The sequence below is a fragment of the Dipodomys spectabilis genome, unplaced genomic scaffold (genome assembly GCF_019054845.1).
Source record: "Dipodomys spectabilis isolate Male_0828 unplaced genomic scaffold, ASM1905484v1 ptg000051l, whole genome shotgun sequence".
Classification (NCBI taxonomy): Eukaryota; Metazoa; Chordata; class Mammalia; order Rodentia; family Heteromyidae; genus Dipodomys; species Dipodomys spectabilis.
In genome coordinates, this window is record NW_024870728.1 from 12,800,869 (window position 1) to 12,827,056 (window position 26,188).

Here is a 26,188-nt window from a genome sequence, read left to right on the forward strand (position 1 = left end):
TTATATCATTTGACTTTAAATACTTCAGTATTATATCATGAACAGATAAGGTCCCTTTTATTTTCACATGACTATAATACCATTATCCCAGTTAACATAATTAATAATACTTTCTTGAGATCAGCTACTCCCAGTCTGGGTTCAGTTTTCTCTGATTTATCTCAAAAGCGTCTTGTTTCGGTCAGTTCGCTGCAGTCAGGCAGACAGAAGGCTGCTTCTTGGACCCTCTGTCTGTCAGGATGATGGCTGTGTACTGACAAGTATCAGCGAGTTCTCTTTTCACCCGTGACTGGTCAGCCCCGAGCACTCTCTCCAGTGGTTTCCATTTCCTAATTTCTCTGGCTCTCCTCTCTCTCTCCTTTTACTCCAGGCTCCCCACTGTGAGCCTGTGTCCTGTCTTCCTCTGTTCTCTGCCTCTGGTGCTGTGATTGTTCAGAGATAGAGGGAGGAGAGCAGCACCTTGGGGTGCAGTTCGCAGGGGAGGGGGGGAAGCTCCTGAAGCTGACTCCTGAATGTCTCCTAAGATGTCCATGTAAGGCTTTCTGGCTTGCTCAGAGCTGGGCCGGCCGGCAGCATGGAAGGGGCTGGCCATGTGGGTCACTCCACTCGGGGAAGCACAGAGGTCTTCCAGTGTGAGGTGGCTGTGTGGATCTTGCTCCCTGCTGCTCTGAGTCTTGGGACCCCTCTTGCCTAGCTGGCTGCTTTCAGGCTTGAGATACTGCTCCTGCTTCCCCCATTCCCGTCTCGTCCCCTTGGGGCTGGGAAAGTCATGCTGGGACCCTAGTCTTGCTGTGACACCTCATCTTTTGGTTTTGCTGGCCAATAGAGTTGCTTTGTTGGGAAGCCAAGGCCAAGGCTGCAAGAGCACGAGGGTCTTCTTCCCATCCTCTAGATCACTAACCTCTGGTCACAAGGGTCTCACCTGAGAAGCGCCCAGAATAACTCTCAGCCCTACTGGCTCTTTGGTCATTGTGTACTCACATGTGCATGCATGTGCACCCTGAATGTGCACACAGATTTTTAGAATCACAGCCCTAAGTATTAGGTTCTGGGAAGTGGGGGGGAGAAAGAGACTGAAATGAGGGCTGTGGCTGAGATCACCAAGAGCTACAGAACTTTCCAGCTCCTGCCTCTAACAACTCTGTCTCCTTTCTTTCCCTGCCTCTCTTTCCTTGAAGTCTTGTGGGTCCCCCGCCCCTCCCCACCAGCCTCTCTTGTCCTTAGATCTTTGTTTCTTCTCTTTGTATCTGACCTCTCTCTGTGTCCTTGTTACTTCCCTCCTCTGTGCCCTTCAGGATGCTATACATTTGTGTCATCCTCTTGGGCCAGCCTCGTTCCCAGGTCCCAGTGTTCCAGCCCTTCATCTGTACCCACCTCTGACACTTGAAGATCTCTCTCTCTCTCAGTCCCATGGGTGGAGGATACCTTTTGTCTTTGCAACTCCGGTGTTTCCTCCAGCCCCCTCTGTGACTCGGTCTTGGGGGACTTGTGCTCCTGTTCTGTTCCTGGTTCAGCTCTTTACCTTAGCATGGCTGCAGACACTGCCTCCCCCTAGAAAAAGCCTGACCCCTGCATGGGGGCCACTGTCCAATGCCCTCATGACTGAGTCCCTGTTTTTGTTTTGTTGTGTTTTTTTTTTTTTTTTTTTGGTTGTTGTTGTTCATGGGGCTTGAACTTAGGACCTAGGTGCTATCCCTGAGCTCTTCTGTTCAAGGCTAGTGCTCTACCACTTGGAACTACAGCACCACTTCAGTTTTCTGGTAGATAAGTGGTAGAGTGCTCACCTTGAGCTGAAGAGCTGAGGGACAGTGCCCAGGCTCAGGGTTCAAGCCCCATGACTGACAAAAAGAAAAAAAAAAGTATCACAGATTTTCCTGCTCTAGCTGGCTTTGAACAATGATCCTCAGATCTCAGTCTCCTGTGTAGTTGGGATTATAGACATGAGCCACCAGTCCTTGTTTTTGAGCATGTAATAAATGTTTTTTTTTCTCCCCATTGGGAGGCACTGTACCCTGATCTACCCAGGCCACTGAAACTATGTAACCCCAAGAATTGGCCAAGAAGGAGGATATTTTGAAGCCATGGAAAGAGCCCTGGCTTAGGAGTTGGAAGGCCTGGGTTCAAATTCTAGGTTTGGGCTGGCCCAGCTGGCCTCAGGACCCTCACCTATGGACTGGCCTGAGTGACAGTGACATCAGCAGGGAACAGCCAGCATGCCAGGAGATGAATGCTGTAACCGCCCTAGTGGGGTGTGCACCTGCCTCCTCCCTGTGCCCCAGCCTCTTCCCAGACAATGAGCACTTGGTACTGAGGCAGTGCCCTGTGTGGGCCCAGCTCAGAGGTCTGGGGACAGACTGGACTGGGGGGAATGACCTGACGTGGTGCCTCCATGTGAGGCTGTCTCTGAGGGAAAGCCGAGGCCCACAGGGGGAGGAGCAGAAGGAAGGCAGAGTGGCAGGCCCCTGCCAAGGCGTCTGCCCTGGCGCCGCTGCTGGGGCTCCTCCAGGGCGGCACTGCGGGTGGGTGAAATCCACAGGGGTGAGACACAGGGGCTGGAACGTGCTTGGATGCTTGGGGCTGCTTATCTCAGCCAGGAATGTGCCGTGGTATTATTAGCCTGCGGCCTTCTCGCCTTGGAAGAACCCCCCGGGGTGTGTGTTGGACACCTGTCCAGCTCTGCCTGTCCAGACAGCTCATGGCTGCCTGCACCTGACCAGCCACCTGTGGATGATGCTCCCGAGCATACCTGTGTGCTGGGCTGTGTGTGTGTGTGTGTGTGTGTGTGTGTGTGTGCAAGCATGGGAGTGTGTACCTGGGTCTGTGGGGAGTGGGGTGGGGAGTGTCTGCCAGCCTGAGGCCTTTATGTATAGGAATGCATGTACAGAATGTATATTTGTCTGTGTGTGCAAGTATAAATGTGTGAGTTAAAACAAGTGCATACAATGTGACGGCTTGCATGCATGCCACTGTGTGTGTGTGTGTGTATGTATGGGGGGGGGTGTGGGTTGGCGGTGAGGGTAAGAAGCACAAAGCCCTCAGGGAATGGGAACAAAGTAAAGGACCAAAGTGTGGGGGGGAGTAGCACAGATGTTCCGGGCACAGGGAGGGCCCCTGGGACTCTTGGTGGTGGTGTCTGGGCCACTTGCTAGGCCAGAGTCTCTGAGACAGGAGGAATCCTAAGATCAGACAACCTGAGTGGAAGGTCACTAGCCTGAGTGGAAGATCACTAGCCTGTGACCTTGGGTGAGTAAATGAAGCCCTCCAAGGCTCATTGATATTCATGGTGATAAATAGCAGTTCCTGTTGTTGGAATTATTGGGAGAAATAAAGAAAATACAGTGCCTGGAATGTTCTAAGAGCTTCATAAATGATAACAGCATCTCCATCTCCTCCATCATCATCATCATCATCATCATCATCACCATCACTGACATCACCTTGGCTCCCCTTTCTGGCTAGGATCCTTGAGGAAGATCACCAGCTCACAGCAATGAGATGGAGGTCCAGAGAGGGTGTGCCGCTGGCTCAAGTCACCAGTGAAGAGCTTGGTCCTGGCTGTGGTGTGGCGGCATGGTGCACCATGCACTGTCCGGTTCAGGTTTCTGGAGGGTGGCGGCCCCTGGGCAGGCTGGAGGGGTGAGGAGAGCCTGGCAGGCTTTCTCCCAGGATAGCTGCTGTGGACCACCTGGCCCCTTCCGGCCCGCACTTGCCTGGCGTTTGTGCCTTGCTCTAACTGCTTTCCCATGAGCCTTCTGTCTCTGACTCTTCCTCCATCTCAGCTCACTGGGCTAACAGAGCCAATGCCCAGCAGAGGGACCCAAGGGGAAGACCCCATGTCCCCCTCCCTCCTTCACTGAGTCTAGGCCAGGAAAGCAGGATGCCTGGCTTGTCACTTCTGCCACCTAGCTAGGCTCTGGCAGTGCCACCTTCCGTGGATGAATGTGGCCAGATAGTGGTGGAATTCGCTACTTAGAGCTGGGCTGCCAGCATACCCCACATCCTGAACCGTTAGGAGGAGGTTGGGGTGTCTCCAGGAATATGGAGGTGGGAGCAGGCACATTGGCACCTGAACACAGTAGAGTGTGGGGCGGGGGGACAAAGGCAGGTGGGGTCTGCCAGGATGCCCCAGCTAGACAGGCTGTAATTGCCCCAGAGGCTGACTTACTTCCCCTCCCCTCCCCCTCCTCCTCCCCTTCCCCTCCTTCTTTTTTTTTTTTTGTCGGTCGTGGGACTTGAACTCTGGGCGTGGGCGCTGTCCCTCAGCTCTTCAGCCCAAGGCGAGCGCTCTACCACTTGAGCCACAGCGCCACTTCCGGTTTTCTGGTGGTTTATTGGAGATAGGAGTCTCACGGTCTCTCCTGCCCGGGCTGGCTTTGAATCGTGATCCTCAGATCTCAGCCTCCTGAGTAGCTAGGATTACAGGCGTGAGCCACCAGCGCCCGGCTCCCCCCCTTCTTTTATTCCTCCTCCTCTTCCTCCTCCTCCTCCCCCTCCTCCTCTTCCTTTTCCTCCTCCTCCTCCTCCTCCTTCTCTTCCTCCTCCTCCTCCTCCTTCTCTTCCTCCTCTTCCTCCTCCTCCTCCTCTTCCTTCCTCCCCAAGCATCAGCAACTACCTAGAATTAAAGAAAGAACGAACCCAACAACAACAAAACCAGGCACCAAACTTTTTTTTTTTCTTTTCTGAAATCTGCAGTTAATGGCTGGTTGGCTGTACATTATTAAACAGGCTGTTGGAGATTTGCCAGAGTGGATGGCTTGAGCCAAGACTCACAGCCTGAACACAATGTTCCAAGAAACAGTCACCCACGGGGTCCCTGGGGAGTCGCACCCCGAGGGAGGGGCTCCAGCCACTGCCTAGCATTCTGCTCCCCTCCCACCAGCCTCTGCTCTGTTCTTCTCGCAGAAGGTCTGTGCAGTCTGGGTGTGCTGGCATGCTTTATCCGGACTCTGCAGATCCCTTGCCCCCCAGGGGTGTGAGCCTTACTATCCTTCCTTATGGACAGGGTGCTCTGCTGCCATCCCTGTAGGTCCCACCAGCCCCTCCTCTCCTGGGGACCAGAGTGGTGCAAGGGCCTGAGCACTGGGCCCCAGAACTGCTTACCAGCTTGATTCTGACCTGAGGGACACTAGAACTTCTCAGTCACCTTCCCTGGATCTCCCTTTTCTGAGGGACACCAGGACTCCTGAATTGCCCTCCCTCTCACTTTCCACCTCCTACAAGGAGGGGGTGGGCTGGCCAACTGGAAAGTCTCATGCATGACTTGTGAGTCCTGATTGGGTGGTTGTAGGGCAGGGCCCACAACAGTTCTTCCCTTGACCAATCCCTTGCTCCCTTGGTGTTGTCTCCCAAATAAACCCTTCAGGTGGGCATGGCCACCTTCTTCTGGATAGTCCCCTCTCTCCTTCCTCCCCTTCCCCTCCCAGCCACCATGAAGCTCTCTAGGGCCGAGTGTCTGAAGAATAACATCAAGTCATGAATGGAAGAAGAACAAGCTAAAGATCTGGAGTCTGGGTGTCACCGGGACTAGCCCTGCTTCTTGCATGGATCTGGCTGATGCTGACATGTGTGGTACATGTACATTTGCATATGCACACACGGGACATTAGTCTAGGACCTTGGTTTTAAAGCATCCTGTTACCCCTGTTGAAGGTGGTATGGTATGTAGTGGTGGAGAATACAGATTCAGATATCAAATCCCACCACCATCTTCCCTTGACTTTGGCCAAGTGACTTCTCTTGCATCTGAGTCACTCAGCTGTAGAGAGTAGTGTCATGATGGCACCCACGCCCAGGGCTGTGGTGAGCTGTAAGTGGACTCATGCAGGGACCAGCTCCTAAGAGGGCCTGGAGTATGATGCTGAGCATACATTAGCCAATGGGGTCTTAACATTGCCTCTGCAGGCTTCCAGCTCTTCTCTTCACATCACTCCGTGCTATGTTTGTAGCTCTGTGTGTGTGTGTGTGTGTGTGTGTGTGTGTGTGTGTGTGTGTGTGTGTTCAGTGACTCATTCCTATAGACCAGGTGCTCCTTGAGGGTATGTCCCTGAAGCTTGCCCTGTCCCAGCACTCAATAGATGAGTGAGTGAGGGCCATGGGAAAGGATCAAGCAAGAGACAACTAGTACTGGAATGTGTAAGAATCCAGAGTGAGAGAGTTGAAGATGTCCATCCTGGGGAGCCATGAGTCTGGGAGACCGAGTGACACTGTGTGTGTGTGTGTGGGGGGGGGGGTTATTTCTGGTAAAGCTTTGAAGAGGCCTGTACTCTGCAGTGAGGCAGGGACCCCAGGAAGTGACAGAACACGCCCTAGCCAGGCCTAGAGGTCTCTGGCACCTTGCTGCTGCTGCTGCTGCCCTGTTCAGCACAGGCTTCAGCATGTTCAATCCCCATTGGATGTTGAGACGATTAGAAAGAATGAGCACCCAGGAAGTCTGGTGTGTTTGAGCACTTCCTAAACAGGCCAGAGAGACTCAGATGAATTATGGGTGGGTAGCTAGTGGCACCTTTGAAGGATGTAGGCAGAGCTAACTTCATGGGAGGCTGTTCCACTGACTGCAGTCAGTGCTCACAGCAGTGACGTCCTGAGGTGGAACAGCCAGTGTATAGGCTTCAGACGTGGTGCCTGCAACACCCCCAGTCCGGGTGTGCTCTTCCACTCCCAGGCCTAAGAGCTTGGGGCCTCCGGCTGTGTCCTCTGCTCCCAGGCCTAGGAGTCTGGGGCCCTGACCATAGAAAGCAGGGCAAAGCAGTGGTCCTAAGAAGAACCTTGGAGGAATGAGAGTCAATGTCAAGAAGAAGAAATAGGATGTGAGGAGTAAGGAAGGTGATACATAGAGTGTGGAGGAAGAAGGCTGTGCGGCAGACCAGACAGGAGGCTGTGAGGCCAGCAGAGGGAAGAGAAGAGGAGGAGAGACTAAAGGCTTGGGCCTGGGCCACTGGACAGCTTTGGACTTTGGGCCAGTGTGTCCAGCTAGGGCCAGTCTTCACAGGGCTACTGAGAAAAGGCCTGGGGGGAGCCTGGAGGTAGGAGGTCACTCAACCAGCACCAGGGACTGCAGGGGGCAGCATCTGTGATCCAAACATCTGGCACTTAGCATAGCCTTGTCACTACCCCTCCTCCTGCAGCCCAGTGGCTGGGCTAAAGGTCAGCTCCTAGGTGGCCAGTGTATTCCCCACCAGCCAGTGTCCAGAGCCTGTGTCGGTCAGTACTGTCTTGGCTATTTTCTTCCTGTGGGCAGTCAGAGGGGCCCCAGGCTCCTAGGAGTTCACAGACACAGTGGCCAACAGAGGAAGGCAGAATTATGTGGGCAACAGAGTCTGCCCTGTGCATTTTCCCTAGACCTCTGCATGCATGCGGGTGGATGCATGTGTGCAAGTGTGTGATGATACTGGGGCTTGAATTCAGGGCCTGGGTTCAAGCTAAGGGCACTATCTCTTAGTTTTTTTGCTCAAGGTTGGGGCTCTACTCTTTGAGCCACAGCTCTACTTCCAGCTTTTTGGTGGTTAATTGGAGATAAGCATCCGATGGACTTTCCTACTTGGGATTAGATTTGAACTATGATCCTCAGATCTCGGCCTCCTGAGTAGCCAGGATTACAGGTATGAGGCACTGCTATTGGTTGGCCCCAGACAAATTGTTGTGTTTGATGATGGCTGACATGTCTTTTCTTTATCATCTGAAATAAATATTGGGTCCAGTGTTTTTTTTGAAACTATTTCTTGTGTTTTTATTCAGTGACAATTATTGCATAACTGCTGATGTCTTACTGATATTTCTGATGGTCTGGAGTGTAGTGGAACTTCCATCGCCTTTGGCTTAGACTCTGTACTTCTATTAATGTAACCCAAAGTACCTTTGTCTTTTGGGGACAGCCATACCCTTGTTAACTGAACCCAGTGTCTGTTTTTACTAAATCTTAGAACTGTCCCTGAGTGAATTATTAATTCATGCTTCTTATGACTGTAGTTCAGGACATTACCCCAAGAGAAATGTTCCCTTGCTAATTCTGGCCCATTTATAAAATCAGTTTTGCATTTTGATTCAGGCCGGCCTCTTAACTCTTTCCTCTGCTGTCTTCATGGGGTGGATAAACCTCCCTCCCACATCTCCAACTATGTTGCTGATAACTATGTTGAACAAGCCAGGGCAGAGGACAGAGGCCTTTGGCAAGCCAGGAAGTTGACATTGATCTATTAATCAACACCCCGTGGCCCGCCAGTTAGGAATCTACTCAGCTTTCTATCTTGTCTCCAACAGTGTCATCATGAGGCCTGCCAACGCCTTCCTGAAAGTCAGATAGTCAAGGCCTGGGAGATCCCTGATTGTCTAGCCTAGGAATCTGAGAATAATGGGGTTTGGAGGCTTTGTGCAGCTATGTGAGGCAGAGGGCTTGGCGCTACTTGGAAGGCTCAGGCTGAGGAGAGGGAGAAGGTTCCTGGGAGGTATCCTGCCCCAGAGGCAGTCAAGTCCCATGCTGTCCTTCCAGCTTTAAACCAGCTTCTCGGGGAGACAGTGAATTTGTGAGTCCTGACAGGTGGGCTTGAGCAGAGACTTCTGCCCTGCACCAACCCCTGTCTAAAATTGTGCTCCCAGGAATCTCTGGGGGTCTCGAAAGCCATCACAGCTGTCAGAAGAGGCTGCAGCTAAGAGGGACTGTGACTTATCTCAGGTCACAAAAGGGCTGCATCCTAGTGCCTTTCTGGCTGTAAACTGAGGCAGGCATAGAGGAGAGAAGGCTGCTGTGCAGGCCCTGGGGACAAGTTATTACAGGAGAGGGCTCCCCCCATCTTGCTACTAAGACTAGGGTATACATTTGAATAGGAAGCTAGAAAGTGGAAGGCCCCCTCTCCCAAAGTGTGCCCATTTCTGCCTATTTAGAAGTATGCAAACGGATGCAAATGAGATGGATGAGGAGCAGGGAATGTTAGCTTGATAAAGAGCTGAGAAGCCAGTATGAGGAAGGGGCTCTAGGGAGTGGTGTGGGTATGACTTCTGAGGACAGCTCTAGAGGAGGCCACTGGAGCAGGTGACCCTGAGGTGAGGGCATCCTAGACTTAGGAGAGGAACGCTCAACGCCTATGTGCATCAGATCATATAAAATAATATTTATCGAAATGAACACCAGGAAATGCACACAGAAGTTTTTTTCTTAGCTACTGTTTTTGTTTTCTTTTTCATTTTTGTCTTGTTTGTTTATTCGTCTTTGGGAAGGTAAGGGGGGCACAGAAATGGAGGGGTGAACAAATGCAGCTGTGGTACTAGCACTGGACACTATGTTGAAAATGAACTATACAACTTGTGGGGTAGGGATGGGAGAGAAAAACTAAGAGAGAGCAAGGGAAGGGGTGATGTTGTCCAAAAAGAAATGTATTCATTACCTGACTTCTGTACATCACCTTTATAATAAAACTTAAAAAATGTAAAAAAAAAAAGCACCTTAGGGGACAGCCTGAACAGTTTCCTACTTGCAGGAGGAGATGTATAGGTTGAAGGGAAGGTAAGCTCAAGTGGACAGTACCAGGGCCTAGAGTGGCCCTCAGCCTGGCCCCTAGCTAGTTGTGTGTGTGAACCAATCAGAGGCCAGAATATTCCTCCTCCCAGGGCTTCAAGAAGAGATAGAGCAAGTGGCCCCTCTCTTTGCAACCTGGGCATGTGTCCTGCCTTTTCTATGGTGGAGAGCCAAGGAGAATGTGGAGCCCCTGGGGGCTAGAAAGGGAGGCATTAGCAACTGCCCTCTTTGTAAGAGGATCTGGGAGGTAGGTCCCTCTGCAGGGGGTTAAGCCTGAGCCCTGAAGGTAGGAGTCATGGACATGATGTCCTCCAGAGAAGTGTGGGACCAGAACTCCTGGCTTGAGTTGGATACCCAGATCCACATGTCCCTGTCCCAGCTGCTCTGGGATTTCGCACAAGGGTCCTGATCCCATCTCTGAGACAGGAGCCAGCACTAACCAGGTTTCAGTGAGGGCTGTTAGAGAAATGCACCAGGAAAGGTTCTGCGTCAGGTGGGTCAGGCACTAGTTGGGGGGAGCTGAGACTGAGAGGCCGGGACTCTGTCCCCAACATCCCTGGGGCTTGATCCCGCTCTCTTGACTGGACCCTCACCCTTCTTTGCTTCTCCGTATTCTTTGTCCTCCTTTCTACCATGTCACCCCCTCTTCTTCCAATGGAAGTGTCTATCTCAACCCAACGGGACACACACAATGCATTCCTCCCTGTCCTCTCAATGGTTCTCTGTTGCTCCTTGAGGCTTTCCTGCCACCTCTACTCCCATCCCTTTCCTCCTCTGCCTCTGTTTCTGACCCCCTTTGTCCTTCTCTCTCCACTTCTTTCTTCCCTGCCATCTGTTTCTGCAGCCTCTGTCTTCAGCTAACAAGTGCCCACTGAGCCCTCCCTGCTAGATGCCAGCCACTGCTGTCTCCTTTCTTGCTTCTGTCTCCTTACCTCTCTGTGGCCCCCCTCTCTCTCCCATACCCCTCAGCTGCCCTTCCCCCAGCTCCGCCAGACTCCCAACACTGGTATTATTCACTTTTATGAGAACCCCCCCCCCCAGGCCTACCCCTGAATGGACCGACCACAACTGGAAACAGATGTGCAGTCCTGCACTTGGGATGGGAGGGAAAGGGCATGGGCTTGGCTTCAGGGGCTGGGTGGGGGCTGGGGGCGGGGAGGAAGAGGGCCAGCCAGTTTAGAGGAGCAGTGGGGAGTGGAGAGAAAAGGGGACAGCAGGCTTCTTCAGAAAGTGTGTGCATACGTGTACACGTCTCTCTCTCTCTCTCTTTCCCTCTCTTCCCCCGTCTCTCTCTCTCTCTCTCTCTCTCTCTCACACACACAAACACACACACACACACACACACACACACACACACACAAGGCGTGCACAGTGGATGAGCTGTGGGGTAATTCTTAGAAGTCAGGAGAAAAGCCATTCTTTTCGTTCTGAACTGCTTTAACTCCTTGACTTGGCTTTGCTGTGGTTTGTAGAGACTTTTAGAGGTCAAGGTTTGGCTCAGGAGCCAGGAACAGACAGTCTGGAAAGAGGGGGTGATAATGAGTGGTGGGGAGAGCATGACACCCCCAAAACTCCAGAGGAAGACAGCGTCCCCCAGAGTCCTCTGGCCCTGCTGTAGCCACTGGGGGAAGCGTGCAGTCAGTGTCTCTGCCTGTGATCGTGTGGCTTCAGAGACGCAAGTCTGCCTACGGTTATCTTGGTCCAGCCTCGTGCAGTATTTAGCATTTAGAAATGTTCTTTTATTCAAATATTAACCGACCATCTGGCCACCTCTCACAAGCAAGAGATAAGGAAACACAAAGCCAAGAAAGGACGGGACAGTGCCTAGTATCTAGTAACACTGCTTTATTTGTTTCGTTCTGTTTTTGTTTTTGGCATGGATACTGGGGGCTTGAATTCAGGGCCTGGGTTCTGTCCCTTAGCTTTTTCACTCAAGGCTGACACTCTGCCACTTGAGCCAGAAAAATCTCATGGCTTTTTCTGCCTGGGCTGGCTTTGAACTGTGATCCTAAGATCTCAGCCTCCTGAGTAGCTAGGGTTACAGGCATGAGCCATGGTTGTCATGTTTGTTAGCTGAAGATACTCACTCACTCCACATTGTGTTAGGTAAAGTAGGTTAGGGGAAGGAAAGCATGAATTGGTCTTCCATAGCTGAAGGAATAGGAGGTACGGAAGTCCAGGCTGTGGACCATGGCACTGGTCACAGAGCAAATGATGAGAATGTAGGAGTGGTGCAGTGGGTGCCAGCCAAGAGATGTAGGATGGATGGAGGCTACAGGCCATAGCAATGGCTGGATGAGAAGGTTTGTGGAAATCAGAGTGGGGGGGGGGAAGGAGGGAGGGAGTGAAGGGATAAAAGGTGAGGCTTCAACACTGAGCGCCTAGAAGGCCCTCTTGGAGAGCTGGGGCTGCAGGAGCCTGGCAGTGAGGAGCAGGGAATTCTGTGATAACAAGCTGGGTGAGGATTGAGGGTCTGAAGGGAGGGATGAGGAAGACGGTTTGTTCTGCTCTTCTGGGAACCAGAGAGTGGGATGGGGGTTCCAGTTTCAGAGCTTACTCCGCATCCATTTCTAGAGCAGAAGAGAGAGCTGACATTGACACAAAATCCTCTAACGCACTGGGTGGTGGTAAGGATAGGGGTTAGGCAGGCTATTAGGGGCTATAGGAGCTATTAGAGGATGGTACATGGCAACTCAGTTTGGGCTGGCTTTTCTCCTCTCCCCTCCCCCCTCCTTTCCTCTCCTCTCCTCTTCCTCTCTTTTCCCTCTCCTTTTCCTTTCCTCCTCTTCCTCTCTTCTTCCTTTCCTCCCCTTCCCCTCCTTTTCCTCTTCCTCTCCCCTCTTTCTCCCCTCCTCCTCCCTGCCCCCATCTTCTCCCCTCCTCTCTCCTCTCCTCTCCCTTGAACGCCTTCTTACACTCTTGCTTGGCCTTTTCAATCAAGGCTAGCATTCTGCCTCTTGAACCACAGCTCCACTTCTGCCTTTTTTTGCTGGGTTAATTGGTGATAAGAGTCTCACACACTTTCCTGCTTGGGCTGGCATTGAACTGTGATCTTCAGATCTCAGCCTCCTGAATAACTAGGGTTACTCAGCAGCCCCTGGCCACTCCATCAGTTTTCTTGTCATTGCCATCTCTGGGCAGAATGTAACCTGTGGAATTTGGCTGTTGTCTAGGCTGTGGGCTCTGAAATACTGGATTTGGGGGTTTGGAAACTTATCTCTTTCTACGTGGGAGGGGGTAGAGTCTCCTTGCTGTGGAGGGAGTGGTGGGAGGAGGATGTATATGGAGAGTCACTGAGAATGCTGCTCTCTGCTCTGTCCCCAAAAGTCTCTGAAGAGGTATTTCTCCATGTCCATCTGCAAGGGGTTTGTTGGGCTAGATTGGGAGCATGGCAGCCCTCCAAAGTGCTGGCCATCTGTTTGTGGCTCTGGCCTTGTACCTCCTCTGTGATCCTCGGTCATTTCATTCTTGGAGAGAATGGAAGCCCAGGGAAGCTGGGGGGTGGAGGGACCATGCAGAATTAATAAAACCAGCTGGCGTTAGAACTGGAGAAGATCTCAAGGATCTTTGGATTTAACTTGATACACAGCAGGGGAAACTGAGGTTCAGAGAGGAAGGTTACTGGCCCCAGTAGGGAAGATCAGAGCCTTTGAGGCCTCAGAACCCTCACAAGGCTGCGTGGGAGCTCTCTACCCTGGAGCAAGCCTTGTTGGGGTCCAAGCTTCTTGGTACATTGGCACGCTGCCCTTCAACATGTCACTTCCTGCAGGAGTCACCAGGGTGGCTGGAAGATGAATCAAGAGAGTATTCAGTAGGTGCCTGGCATGTAGTAGGTGTGCAGAAAATAAATGACTTCTCTTCCTTTCAAGAGAAGCCTGCTTCTTTATTGCCTCCTCCCCATGATCTCCATACTGGAGAACTCAGGGCGTTGAGCTCATATCGGGTCTCCTCCATCCAGACCCTGTGATCCTTGAGTAAGACACCTCTCCCCTACACTGGCTTGTTTTTTGAGATAGGGTCTTGTGAAGTTTCATCTAAACTGGCCTTGAATGGTGATCCTTCAGTCTTTCCTAGCCAAGTAACTGGGAATCTAGGCATGTGATGCCACATGTTCTTCATTTTTTTTTTTTTTATCATTTATAGATGTTCTGAACTTTTTAAATAGCTCTTGTTCTGTTATATTTAACTGTAAAAGGGTTTCCATACACAGAGAAAGTTAAAATGAACCTGGATGCTGATGATTCATGCCTATAATCCTAGCCCCTCAGGAGGCTGAGCTCTGAGGATCCCAGTTTGAAGCCAGCCTGGGCAGGAAAGTTTGTGAGACTCTTATCTTCAATAAACTGTCAAAAAGCCAGAAGAGGAGCGGTGGCATAAAAGCTCAGGGGCGGTGCCCAAGCCCTGAGTTTAAGCCTTAGAATTGTTTTGCGCGCGCGCGCACACACACACACACACACACACACACAGAGTTGTTTTTTTTTTTTTGGTCATGATGCCTGAACTCAGGGCCTGGGAGCTGTCCTTGAGCTTTTCTGCTCTTGGAGCCACTGCTTCATTTCTGTTATTTTAGTGGTTAATTGGAGATAAGAACCTCATGGACTTTCTTGCCCAGACTGGGATTGAATTGCTATCCTCAGATCTCAGCCTCCTGAGTAGCCATATGATTACAGGCATAATCCACCAAGGTCTGGCTTAGAAAGTAAAAATGAATATATGGGAAACTGGCCATATATTTAAATCTAGACTGGCCCCTAGATTATACTAACACCCTCCTTACCTGGGGTTGTATATCTCAGGAGTCAGCCAACTGCTGATTGAAAATATTTGGAGGAAAAGAACCCTTGTGGCTCTAAGAGTACAGTACAGATGTCATTTCCTTGTCATTCTCCCTTAGAGAAATACAGTACTAGGACTGTTTTTCTGCATTTACACTAGATGTGTCACGGGAGCTTTGGAGCCAGCCCTCCGGGAACCCCAGGAACAGTGGCATTTGTTTGCTGAAATGTCCCTCGACTCACCTTAGTTTTTCTTTTGTACCAGCTCTGGAACAGCACTCACCAGGGAGTTTTCTTTTAGCTTTTTTGCTCATGGTTGGTACTCTACTACTTCAGCCACAGCTTCGTTTGTAGCACTTTTGTTTTTGTTTTGTTGGTTAATTGGAGAATAGACTCTCAAGGACTTTTCCTGGGTTGACTTTGAACAGTGATCTTCAGATCTCAGCCTCCTGAGTGGTTAGGATCATAGATGTGAACCTCCAGTGCCTGACTGCACTTTTTTCTCCCTCTGTTCTGTATTTCAAGGAGCTTTGACGCATGCATTTCATTATGCGAGCTCAGTTGAAATGACTTAAGTATACAGTCACAAATGTCCTCAGTCCAGGAGGAAAAAAAAAAAAACCAACACCAGAGATTGTTATTGCACATTTGACAGCTAAAGAAAACAGGCTCACTGGGAAAGGGAGATTTGTGGCATCTGGTCATAAAGTGCATTGAAAATACCACTGGCAGAGCACTCTCCTGAAGTTGAAGACTGCTCTATTATTTTCCCTCCCAGCAACCCTTGGGCCATTTCTCCATAGCTGTGTCTCCCTCTGGAGCTGCTGGGCCAGTGGCTAGAGGAGGCCTGCTCCCTGTCCCGGTGTGCCTACGCAAGTGTGCAGCCCCGCGGGGTGCAAGTGCTGCAGGGGTTAAAGAAGGCAGGGCAGCCAGGCTGACTCCGGGAAAGAGGCGGTGCACTCTGCTGCCCGCCAGCCGGCAGAGAGGGAGCCGGGCAGCAGCGCCCTCCTCCTGCTCAGTTGTTCCCAATCTTGGCCTTGGGACCAGCTCAGCTCCTCCCGCCAGCTCCTGCTTGGCTGCTTGGACACTCTGCTCACTCACTGCCTTCCTCTTGGCAACCAGCTTCCTGCCAGCCATCGCTGCTGCCCGGCCACTGCCCACCGCCCCAGTCCTGCAAGCCCCTTGGCCCAGACCCTCACCCTGCCCAGTGATTCCTCTGCCGGAAAGGTGAGTGTGTGTGTGTGTATGCAGGAAATAGAGGTGGCCAGGTCTGCCTGGTTGCTGTCAAGACCACCACTTTGTGGCATGAACTAGGAGAAGGTGAGGTCAGCCCCACCCTGTCACATGTCTCTGGGCTAGGTCCTTGGGAGGCCAACCTGTCCCCTGTTGTCACTCTGATTCCAGCTTCCCAGCGTCTAGCAGGGATGTGTGGGGTGCGGCTGTCCCTGCTTGTGCTGTCAGAGGAGTTGTATTTGCCAGGGAAGTTCTTGGTGTCATCACTGCCAGCCAGTAGAGTAGAGGATAGCAAGCCAACCGAGGGAGGCAGAGGTGTGGAGGGGTCCATCTCTTCTGCTGTCTGTCTGTCTGTCTGTCTGCCTGTCTGCCTGTCTCCATTCTCAACTCAGTGCTGGGCAGCTGGGAGGACCTGCTAGAGGGGTGTGGGGTTGTGTAATCCTCTTCCTTTCTTTCTTAGCCATCCCTAGAAGTTGTTCTGGACACCTTTCTCCTCTCTGGGGATCTCTCTGCTTCTAGGGGGCTGTAGCCAGGAAGGTTAGGGTTCAAAGCTCTTTGCCTTCCTCCCCTCCTATCTGTGTGGGTCTGGAGCCCCTGACCCATGGGCACAGCTTGGCATGAGTGCTCTGCTGCCCTCCGCCAGCCAATGGGCTTGCTCCTTCCTCACCCCTCTGGGCAGAAATGGCTAATCCAGGTGGTTAATGAACAGACACACAGGCCGCTACCTCCCCCATTCCTCTCCCTTGACCCCTCCTCTTCCTCCCTGCCTCTGACCCCCTGCCAGCCACCCCTTTTGAGCTGGACAAGCCATGTAGAGCTTAACTTCAGTGCCCCCATTTGGGGACCAGTGCCGGGACTGCCTGCCCAGATGTTTTTAGATTGGACTCTGTTCTAGAAGAAGAAACTGGGAGTGGGTGGCTCTGTGTGTGTGTGTGTGTGTGTGTGTGTGTGTGTGTGTGTAAACTCAGAGAAGCCTGCTGGGCTCACAGATTCGGCTCCCACGGGGTGGTAGTGGTTGGACAGGGTGAGGGGGACAGGATGGGTGCTAGCTGGGAGGATCCCGATTGGACTGGGGTGAGGATAGGAGAGGAGAGAGAATGGAAATGAGGGATTTTGTCCTGGGGATCAGGCAGCCCGCTGTCCTCCCAGAGCTGGGGAAAGGGAAAGGTGCCTGGAGGTGGGGTGGGGACCATTGTGGCCCCTGGCCTTGCCAGCTGGTGGTTCCTTCTTGTCTCTCCCAGCTCTTCTCCAGGACCTCAAGTTTGCCATAGCCAAGGGGCTCTCTGCCTGGACACCTGTGTTGGTGGAGTGGGGAGCGAGGGGTCTGTATTGGGGATCCCAGTGTGGGACTGTCTTCAATTCTCCTACCTACAGAGCACAGAAGAGTCTGTTGGGGCTGGAGCTAGGGGCAGAGCGAGATTATCTCAGCCAGAAGGGCAGGAGCTGGGAGCCTGGACTCTGATCTGGAGTTCAATGCTCTTGGGTGATAGAGGAGGCAACTAAAAACATCTCCTTCTCAGCTCCTGGCCTTGAACCCCATGGCTTCTCCTCCATCTCTCCCCTCATACCTCATGCTTCATTTCCCCCAAAGCCCTAGGGAAGAGCTTCCCCTAGGGGTGGTTGTGTCTAGGAATATCTATCTATCTATCTATCCATCTATCTATCTATCTATCTATCTATCTATCTATCTATCTATCTATCTATCTATCTATCTATCTATCTATCTATCTATCTATCTATATCTATCTCTATCTATCTATCTATCTATCTATCTATCTATCTATCTATCTATCTATCTATCTATCTATCTATCTATCTATCTTATCTATTTATCTATCTACCTACCTATCTATCTGTCTATCTACCTACCTGTCTGTCTGTCTGTCTGTCTGTCTGTCTATCTGTGCTGGTCCTAGGGTTTCTACTCTGGGCCTGGGTGCTGTCCCCTAGCTTTTTATTTTTCACTCAAGACTAGTGCTCTACCACTTGAGCCACAGTCCAACTTCCGGCTTAATTGGAGATAGGAATCTCACAGATTTTTCTGTCCTAGCTATCTTCAAACTGCAGCCCTCAGATCTCAGTCTCCTGAGTAGCCAGGATTACTGATGTGAACCAGTGTTGTCTGACTTGTATCTAGAAGTTTTAAACCACAGAAGTTGGTGGCTGTGTGTGTGTGGTGGAGGTTGGGGGGGGGGGTGTATGCTGGGGTGCATAAGATTCCAGTAGCCAGAAGAGCACTGATGGAAGGTGACCGGGTCTTGGAGCTTGGGAGCTCCTCAGGGCAAGGTGAGGGGGAGGCACAGTGGAGGAAGGAGGATCGGAGTTAGCATTGGGGCTGAGTTTAATGAAGAGCTCTGCAGGACAGCGGGTTGCCCTGGGGATAGTGAGGGACCCATCCTGGGCCTGGGCGTAGCACAGACAGGCTGCAGGCAGTGTGGAAGGATTCCTGAGCTGGGATGTGGTCAAGGGATGACCTCTCTAGGTCTCTGGGGATGCTGAGGTCCTGGGATTCTTGGGGTCTGGGATTCTCTGACACTGGAGCGGGGAATCAGAAGCTGTGCCCTCTGGCCTGGGCGTGGGCTCGGATGGGTCTCACAGGCTTGCCTTCCCCACCAGTGCTCAGGGAACGGGAGCCTGCTTCTCTCTGTCCTTACCCCATGCCCCGCTCTTGCTAACTGCCCCAGGGCTGCCCCAGCTGCTTCCTGCACTGCTCAGAGATGCTTCCTCCCTGGGCTCTGTCTCTGCCTTGCTCTGTGGTTAACTCCTCCAGGGCTGGAGTGGACCTACGATTACATGCCACAGTATGGATTGGAGCCCCTGCCACCAGTGTTTGAGGACAGGAGTGGGTATACCTTGAGGAACTCGGAGGCTCTCTTGAGAGGCAGGAGAACCCAGGGCTGCATGTTCTCTGAGCCTCAGTTTCTGTAGTTGAAAGGGCATCTAGCTGGAAGTGGCTTGTGTGTGTGTGCGCACGTGTGGTGTGGTGGCAGTGGTGGTGAGGGTTCAGGCCAAGGGCTTTGCTCTCAAGGGCTCTCAGGCAGGGTGGGGAGAAGCAGATTACTTCCCACTGGCCTCTCCAAACCTGTTTCCCAGGTAGGTGTGGGTAGAGAGGGGGAAAGGAGGTGGGGAGCCCCATCCTTGGAACCTCTCTGGAGCTCTGCCCTTCCTGGGAGTTCCTACTCACTTCTCTGCAGTTGACTTTTGGCCTCTTTTCTTCTTTGTTCATTGTAGGGCTTGAACTCAAGGCCTAGGCCCTGTCCCTGAACTCTTTTGCTCAAGGCTAGTGCTCTACCACTGAGCCACAGCTCCACTTGGGGTTTTCTGGTGGTTAACTGGAGATAAAAAACCAGCCCTTTGTGCCTGGGCTGGTTTCTAACCAGCATCCTCAGATCTCAGCCTCCTGAGTAGCTAGGATTATAGGTGTGAACCACCAGCACCTGGCTTATGGTCTCTTCTGAGCATGGGGTTTCTAATCAGGAGAGTGCCTCATAGTCTTGAAGAGGAAGTTTAACTTTAGTCTCCTCACCTGCCAGTGTTTAGATGAAGCTGCTTAACTTGCACCCTCTTCCCTGGTTACAAGGCCCAAGCTCTGAAGAGGAGAGATAGGGAGGAATACAAGGGCTGGTTGGGGCCATTGCTGTTACTAGCCTTCTTTCTGGTCCCAGAAAGGTAAACTGAGGCTCAAATGGGGCATATGTCTGGGGAGGAGGGGTTGATGGAGGACAGAGAAGACAGGCAGGAAAACCCCCATTCTCCAGTTACTGGACTTGAAGAAAGCAAATCAGAAAGGGGTGTGACTAGGTGGGGAAGGAGAAGGAGAGACTGGGGCAGGGAGGGGGTGGGGAGAGTGGCTCCCACACCGTCCTGGGCCTGTGGCCTGTGGCTCTGTGGCCCCCTGGCTGACTGGCTCTTAGCTTCTACGGCCATTAGGCACGGACCAGCTGGAACGAGAGCCGCGAGGTGGCAGGGCCAGCAGCCCTGCAGCCGTGCCCACCTCCCTGGGAGCCACCATCCGTTATGCAAGGTCACATTCTTCCCTTGCAGGAGCCCTTTCCCATCCCCAAGGGGAAGGCTGGGGGGAACAGGAGACCACCAGGACAGCGCTGAGGCTTGGGTCTGCCTCTCCCCAGCTCCGTGACCTTGGCTGGCTTCCTGCTTGTTTTTGCTTTGGTTCCCCTTGGGGAGGGTGGCTGGTCTCTGGAGAGTTGGCACCGGGCTGAGGTGGGAGGTAGGCCTCAGCCAGTCCTGGGCTCAGTCTCCTCCAGGGCTGTCAGGCGTCTGTGATCCCTGCCTTTTTAGGGCTGCAAGCCTGGAATCAGGCCTGGGCGGGGAGGCAGGGGGGACTGGCCTGGAAGAGCAGTCCTAGAAGCTGATGGGACCAGGGTCCCCGCACTACCCTCTGCCCTGGGGAGGGGCTCAGCCCTGGCTGTGGCTCTTCCTGGGACCTTCCCAAGGGCTCCCCAGGCTCCTGTTGACTTTGGGAGGCCGGCAGTACTGGTGATCCTTGGTGATCCAGGCTGGGCCTGGCAGAGTGCTGCTATAGTCCCCCAGGCTAGATGTTGGAGGGTCTGGCATGGCACCTGCAGAGGACATGGCTATCTGAAAACAGGGCTGAGGATGGCAAGGTTGAGAGTGTGAGTGTGCAACCAGCCTGTTGGGGCCCAATGCTGTGACTATCCTGTTTGCTGTGTGGTTTCAGCGAATGACCCAACCCTCTCTGAGTCTTCCCTCGTTATAAAATGGGGCACCATAGCACTTGCCTCTTGGAGTGATGGCAAAGGCCGAATGAATACATTCACTTAAACCACGTGGAACCGTGCTCTGCACATAGTAAGTGCTCAGTCACGGCTTGTGACATGGTGATGCTGCCTATCCTTGGTAGTGTGATGGGATCACTCTTCCCTGGTACCACCCAATGATCCAGGGGAAGAGAGGATGCCGCATCTTCCCTTTGGGGGTGGGGTGGGGTCTTTGTATCAGAGCCCAGAGCAGCCTTCCTCCTAGCACTGCAGGCTGGAGTGGAGGGGACCTCCGGAGGCCTCATCTCCCCAGGGAGCCAGCTCCCATCTGTGTTTACAGGGGCCTCTGAGAAAGTTGCTGTGGCTGTAAACAAAACACATGATTGTAAACCAGCCTGAGCTCTGCTGCCGGCGCCCATCCCACCCTCCAGAGGTTCCCAGGCCTGTCGGGGACCTGCTTGGAAGTCGGATCTCCAGATAACAACTACAGGCTGTGCTCTGCCCTCCAGGTCGCCTTGACATCTAACCTGCTTGCCTTTGACCTCAGTGTCTGTTCCATCTGTCAGTGGCGGGGCTTGGAGAGAGCCGGCTGGTGCTTCCTGTAGGCTCTGAAGCCAGCTGGGTGGGGCTCCTGGCCACTCTCCCTTTTCATCGCAGGCCCTTGCCCTCCCTGGGCTCCTGGGCTTACTCTCCGGTGGCCCTGGCATTTCTCATTAGCAAGGGTCAACCCTCAAGGCCTGCCAAACGGTGCTCTCCACCCAGAGAGGCTGGATTGCTCTGGGTCAGGGGTGAACTCCATTTCCGGACCCCTGGCTTACCCAGGCACAGCTGTAAAAGGCCTTAAGCTTTCCGTTGGAGGAAGAATGGGTGGAGGCTGATGAGGATGCCTTGGGGAAGGGCCCATCTCACTTCCCTCCGTCTCTGCTCATCTCTGCCTCATTTCCAGGCCCCCGCTCAAAGGTGGGTCTCACCTTTGACCTTGATCTCTGATCTCCACCAGCCCTGGCAATCAACTGGCCCACAACTCGCCTTTAGGGAGCGAGCTGTGGGTTTAGTCTAGGAGTGGGTCTCTACCCTGGGGTACCCATACCCCCTGCTCCTTACTAACAGGCCTTACCTGGCTCTGTCCCTTAGCTGAGTCCCTTCCCCTCTATGTCCCTGTGTCCTCATCTGTCAGACCAAGGACTGGAGAGGTGCAGGTCTGGGAGTCCATCTGAGTCCATCTGTCTGTAAGGGTGGTGGTGGTGGTGGAGGCCTCCCCGGGTCCCAGGCTGTGGAACTTCACCTTGGATTGACCTTGCTTTGCTCTGGCCCCACCCCCACCGCTGGCAGTCACTGGCAGGAAGTCCTGGTGATTAGGGCCCTAATCACCGGCTGAGACTCCCAGAAACAGCAGAGCTGGTGGAGCAGAGAGGGGCCAGGCCAGGAAGGGGGGGGGTTGAGCTGGGGTGCTGGGCTGTGACTGGGGCTCTGGATGCCCGCTTGAGATTGAGGCTGAAGGTGTCGGTGGTCCCCAGGCCAGTGCCTGACGTCAGGCTCAGTGTCCATTCACCCAGCACGAGGCTAGTGTCCACACACATCCAGCTGGACCCTTTCCACCTCCTGACTGTTCATGTTAACAGCCTTTTAGGGCATCTACCCTGTACCAGGCAAGGTGCCAGGTATAGGGCTGGAAAGGCCAGGGAGACACAGTCTAGTGGGAGACAAAGAGGAGTAGATAGGATATTTCTGCAAGATACAATGGGAATGTCCAGCAGGGCTGGCTGAGTGGAAAAGCTTTGGAGAAGAACCTCTGAGATGGACTTTGAAGGTTGAGAAGGAGTTTTCCAGTGGGGAAGAGGAAAGCAAAGACGTCTTCAGGTACAGAGGGATGTGTGCATGTAATAAGGCTGGATGAAGTAAATAGCCTGGATTGGTGACCTCAAACTTGGTGTCTCTCCCAGCTCTGCTACTTTTACCTGTGCCACGTTGGCCCGAGCCTTAGTGTTGGCATCTATGAAATGGAGTCACTGTGCTCCAGGGGTGTTGGCATGAGATACCATTTGTAGGATGCTGAGTTCAGTCTGTATGGCTTAAAGATGTCATGTGTGAGAGCTCAGAGACGGTATTGGGGCCTGAGGGTGGGCCAGATTAAAGAAGGGGAGCAGCAGAAGGTTTCAGCATAGGAGAAACATGAGAGGTGCAGCAGAGGTGCCCAGGGAAAGGGTAGCATCCAGGATCTGGGTCCCTGAAGGCCTGTGTGGTGATTCCTCAGCTTGGGGCTGGAAACTCCTCTTCCTGCCACTGTGTCTGCCCGGGGCTTCCTTCCTGTGTGCCTCTTTCCCTGTTGGATCTGGAGCTCTGAGCAGGCTGAGAACTCTTTCCTGGGTGGGAAATCCTTCAGTTTCTACTTGAGCCTGGGCTGCAGCAGGCAGAAGGAAGGGTAGACTGCAGGCAGCTCCCATTTCTAAATACCAAGAGACTCACCTTGGGGGTCATCTTTTACCATCTGGCTGGCACGTGTAGGCCCATTGCTCCTTAAGTGAGTGAGTGAGCGAATGGACAGGAGCAGGCCCCCTAGTGAGGGTGGAGGAGCTTGGGTGCTGCATGGCAGCCATGCCCCAGCTGACTGTAAGTGGCCTTTGTGTATCTCTAAAGCCAGGTGCCAGCATGTCACAGGTGTTGAGTGACTATAATGGTGATGCCTGTCATTCCAGCCATTCAGGAGGAGGAGGGTGGAGGATCTTCATCAGAGGCTGAGCCAGGCAAAAGCGAGAGACTGTATCAGAAAAACTAAAAGCAGAAAGATTGGGGTGTCCCCAGTACTGCAAAAAAAAAAAAAAAAAAAAAGAAATAAAAATAAATCCATAGTGCCCCTCTCCTCCCCCCCATTCCCAAGTCCATCCCATCATCCCATTTCTGGCAGTCTGCAACAGCTTACTCAGCCAGCGAGTACTCTCCTTTAGTGATCTGTAAAGACGTGGGAAAGCAGGAGAAGCGGGTTTGCCCATGAACACGCTGTATGACCGCTGCTACTTCACAGGGCCTGGGCAGGGCCTTGGCAGGGGCTTGTTGCCTGGGCTGTGTGCAGCTGCCCCGGGGAGGGTGGGCGAGCCTGAGAGTTACAAGAAGGTTCCCCGGGAGGAATTCTGGGTAGCTCAGAAGTGGCCTTACCACGGCACACATGTGGCTGGTCTGTTGTGGCCGGCTGCGTTGTGCTGGCCCAGCCGAGCGTGGGAGCGGAGGCTTGGCCAGGCCTAGATTCCAGGCTGGAGCCCTGGGAGAACTGGGGTGAGAAGGGGTGAGGATGCTGGGTAAGGGAGGAGAGGTGAGCCAGAGGAGGGCAGGCCTCACAAGTCCCCAGCTGGGACCCCAGGAATTCCTCTCCTCATTAAGTTCAGAGGGCCTGGTCTTGCATTCCCAGAGCCTCCCCAGCAACCCTGCTCTATCTTCCGGGATTCTGGGCAGTTCTGCAGCATCAGCCTGAGGTCCCTCTCGCCTCTCTTGGTTAGAACGTGATTTTCCTCAATTAACTCCAGTCTGGCTGCAGCCCCTTCCTTCCCCCTTTCTCTTGCCCTCCTTAGAGCTCCCAAGGCCAGCATGGGGAGGGAGGGCAGCAAACCCTCTATAGGAGGAGGGAGAGAGGGTGGATTTGGGAGGACCCCTCCCCCCAAGCACTGCAGCTAGCTCACTTGTGGAAGGAAGGAAGTTAGGAGAATTGGAGTTAGGAGAGTTGCTGAGATTTTGCAAGCCCTTGGACCTTTCTGGTCAGAGGCTCCTGGTCTTGAGAGGCCTTTGCTGTCCAGGGTGGACATAGGGATCCAGAAGGGTTTCAGGTATTTGCTGGGTGCCTGCTGAGATGCCCCGAAGCTCCCTTCTGGCCACGGGATTGAGCTGTTCTTTGCCCAGCGATGACTCCTCCAGGCAGCTGCTTCTTGGCCGGGAGCAGAGGACAGCAGCTGTTAGGGGTGAGGGGCCCGCGCTGGACTGTCCCAGTGACTCAGGCAAGGGTGCACTGGCAGGACCAGGGCTAGCCAAGTGACTGAAGGAGGGAACAAGGCAGATGTCAGAACTCCTTGCTGGCTATTCTCAGGAAACAGGGAGGGAGGGAGGGATGCGCTGGGGGTGGGTGACAAGGCAAAGTAACAGTGAGTAATGACTAGAGTCTCTGGAGGGCAGGTGGCTCCTAGGCTCTGTAGAGCTGTCTGGGGCTCCGGAAATGCTTACCAGAGGACCAGACACTGAATCACAGCAGCCTAAATGCCTTGATCCTCGTGGTCCTCAGAGCAAGGGGCCCTGGCCAGCAAGGGCCATGCCAACAACCCCTTTCTGGCTTCTTCTGCATTGGCTCCTCCCACCATCCTCCCCCTAACTTTTCTTCTAAGCATCCAAGGATTTGCCTTGCACAAAATTTGCGGTCTGCTTGGTCAAGATGCATTCATTATAGTCACAAACTTTCATGTTGAATTGAAACCCCCTTACAACTACTAAAAGCTAGTAACAAATTAAGATCTCTCTCTCTCTCTCTCTCTCTCTCACACACACACACACACACACACATACACACACACACACACAATTTGCAGTCTGGCTCCCCTGTGTTTGAGTCTGGCTCAACAACCCTTAGCTGTGAGACTTTAGCCTTCTTCTCCTCCTCCCCTCCCCTCCCCTCCCCTCCCTTCCCTTCCCCTCCCCTCCCTTCCCCTCTCCCTCCCTCCCTCCCTCCCTCCCTCCCTCCCTCCCTCCCTCCCTCCCTCCCCTCCTTCCTTTCCTTCCTTCTTTCCTTCCTCTTGTCTTTCTTTCTTATTCTCTTTCTTTCTCTTCGACTCTTTTTTTTTGGGGGGGGGGCGGTCGTGGGGCCTGAACTCTGGGCCTGGGCGCTGTCCCTCAGCTCTTCAGCTCAAGGCTAGTGCTCTACACTTGAGCCACAGCGCCACTTCCGGCTTTTTTCTTTTTGCTTATGTGGTGCTGAGGAATCGAACCCAGGGCCTCTGGCATGCAAGGCAAGCGCTCTACCACTGAGCCACCTTCCCAGCCCCTCGACTCTTTTTCTTTCTCTTGTTTTCTCAATTCTCTCTCTTTTTTGGTCTTTGTCTCTGTCTCTGTCTCTCTGTCTTTCTCATGCTGGTACTGGGCTTTCATTTAGGGCCTAGGCTCTGTCCTTTAGCTTTTCCCTCAAAGCTGGTATGCTCTACCATTTGAGCCACAGCTCCACTTCCTGCTTTTTGGGTGGTTAATTAGAGATAAGAGTCTCATGGACTTTCTTGCCAAGGCTGGCTTCAAATTGCAGTCCTTGGATCTCTGCCTCCTGAGTAGCTAGGATTAGAGGCGGGAGCCCCTAGGGCCTGGCCAGGCCCACTCATTTCTCCTGGCTAAGTAAGCTGCAGTGACCTTGTGGAAAAGGAGGCATTACTTGTACCTGTTCTGTTGTTGGAAGGATTAAGTGGGATAATGTGTCTAAAGTGCACACTGAGCCCTGGGCTCCCCTCTGCCTCCTCTGCACAGAAAGTTCCTGCTTTCCACACTTCTGACCCTTCAATTTCAGGCTGCTCTTGTGCCCCTCCCCCCTTCACCCCAAGCATCTTGCAGTTAACTGTACTCAGAGGCGCTGTTCCAGCCGTGGGGATGTTGGTGAGGCTAGTGTTTTTATTATTATTTATTATTATTAGTTATTGTTAGTATTATTTTGGTACCAACACTGGGGCTTGAACTCAGAGCCCAGGCACTGCCCCTTAGCTTTTTCTCCCAAGGCTCAACCACTTGAGCCATAGCTTCACTTCCAGCTTTTTGATGGTTAATTGGAGATGAGTCTCATGGACTTTCCTGCCTGGGCTAGCTTTGAACTGCAGTCCTCACATCTCAGCCTCCTGCAATTGCAGGCTAGGATTATAGGCACGGACATGGCTTACTGGCCTGTGTCTTTCCATCTGGGTAGTTTTGATTGGGGTGGGGTG

General features: G+C 52.9%; 1 protein-coding gene across 7 annotated transcripts in view; it reads left to right on the forward strand.

Annotated features, from left to right (window-relative positions):
* Tns1 (tensin 1) overlaps window positions 1-26,188 on the forward strand; it is a 185,641-nt gene that overhangs the window by 42,761 nt on the left and 116,692 nt on the right. The window contains exon 1 of one of the 7 annotated variants that reach the window (XM_042679017.1): window positions 15,165-15,510. The exons of the other annotated variants lie outside the window; for them this stretch is intronic. The gene's annotated coding sequence lies outside the window, so the exon portion shown is untranslated. Of the gene's footprint in view, window positions 1-15,164; window positions 15,511-26,188 lie in introns of those variants that run through there. 7 annotated transcript variants of the gene reach the window in all.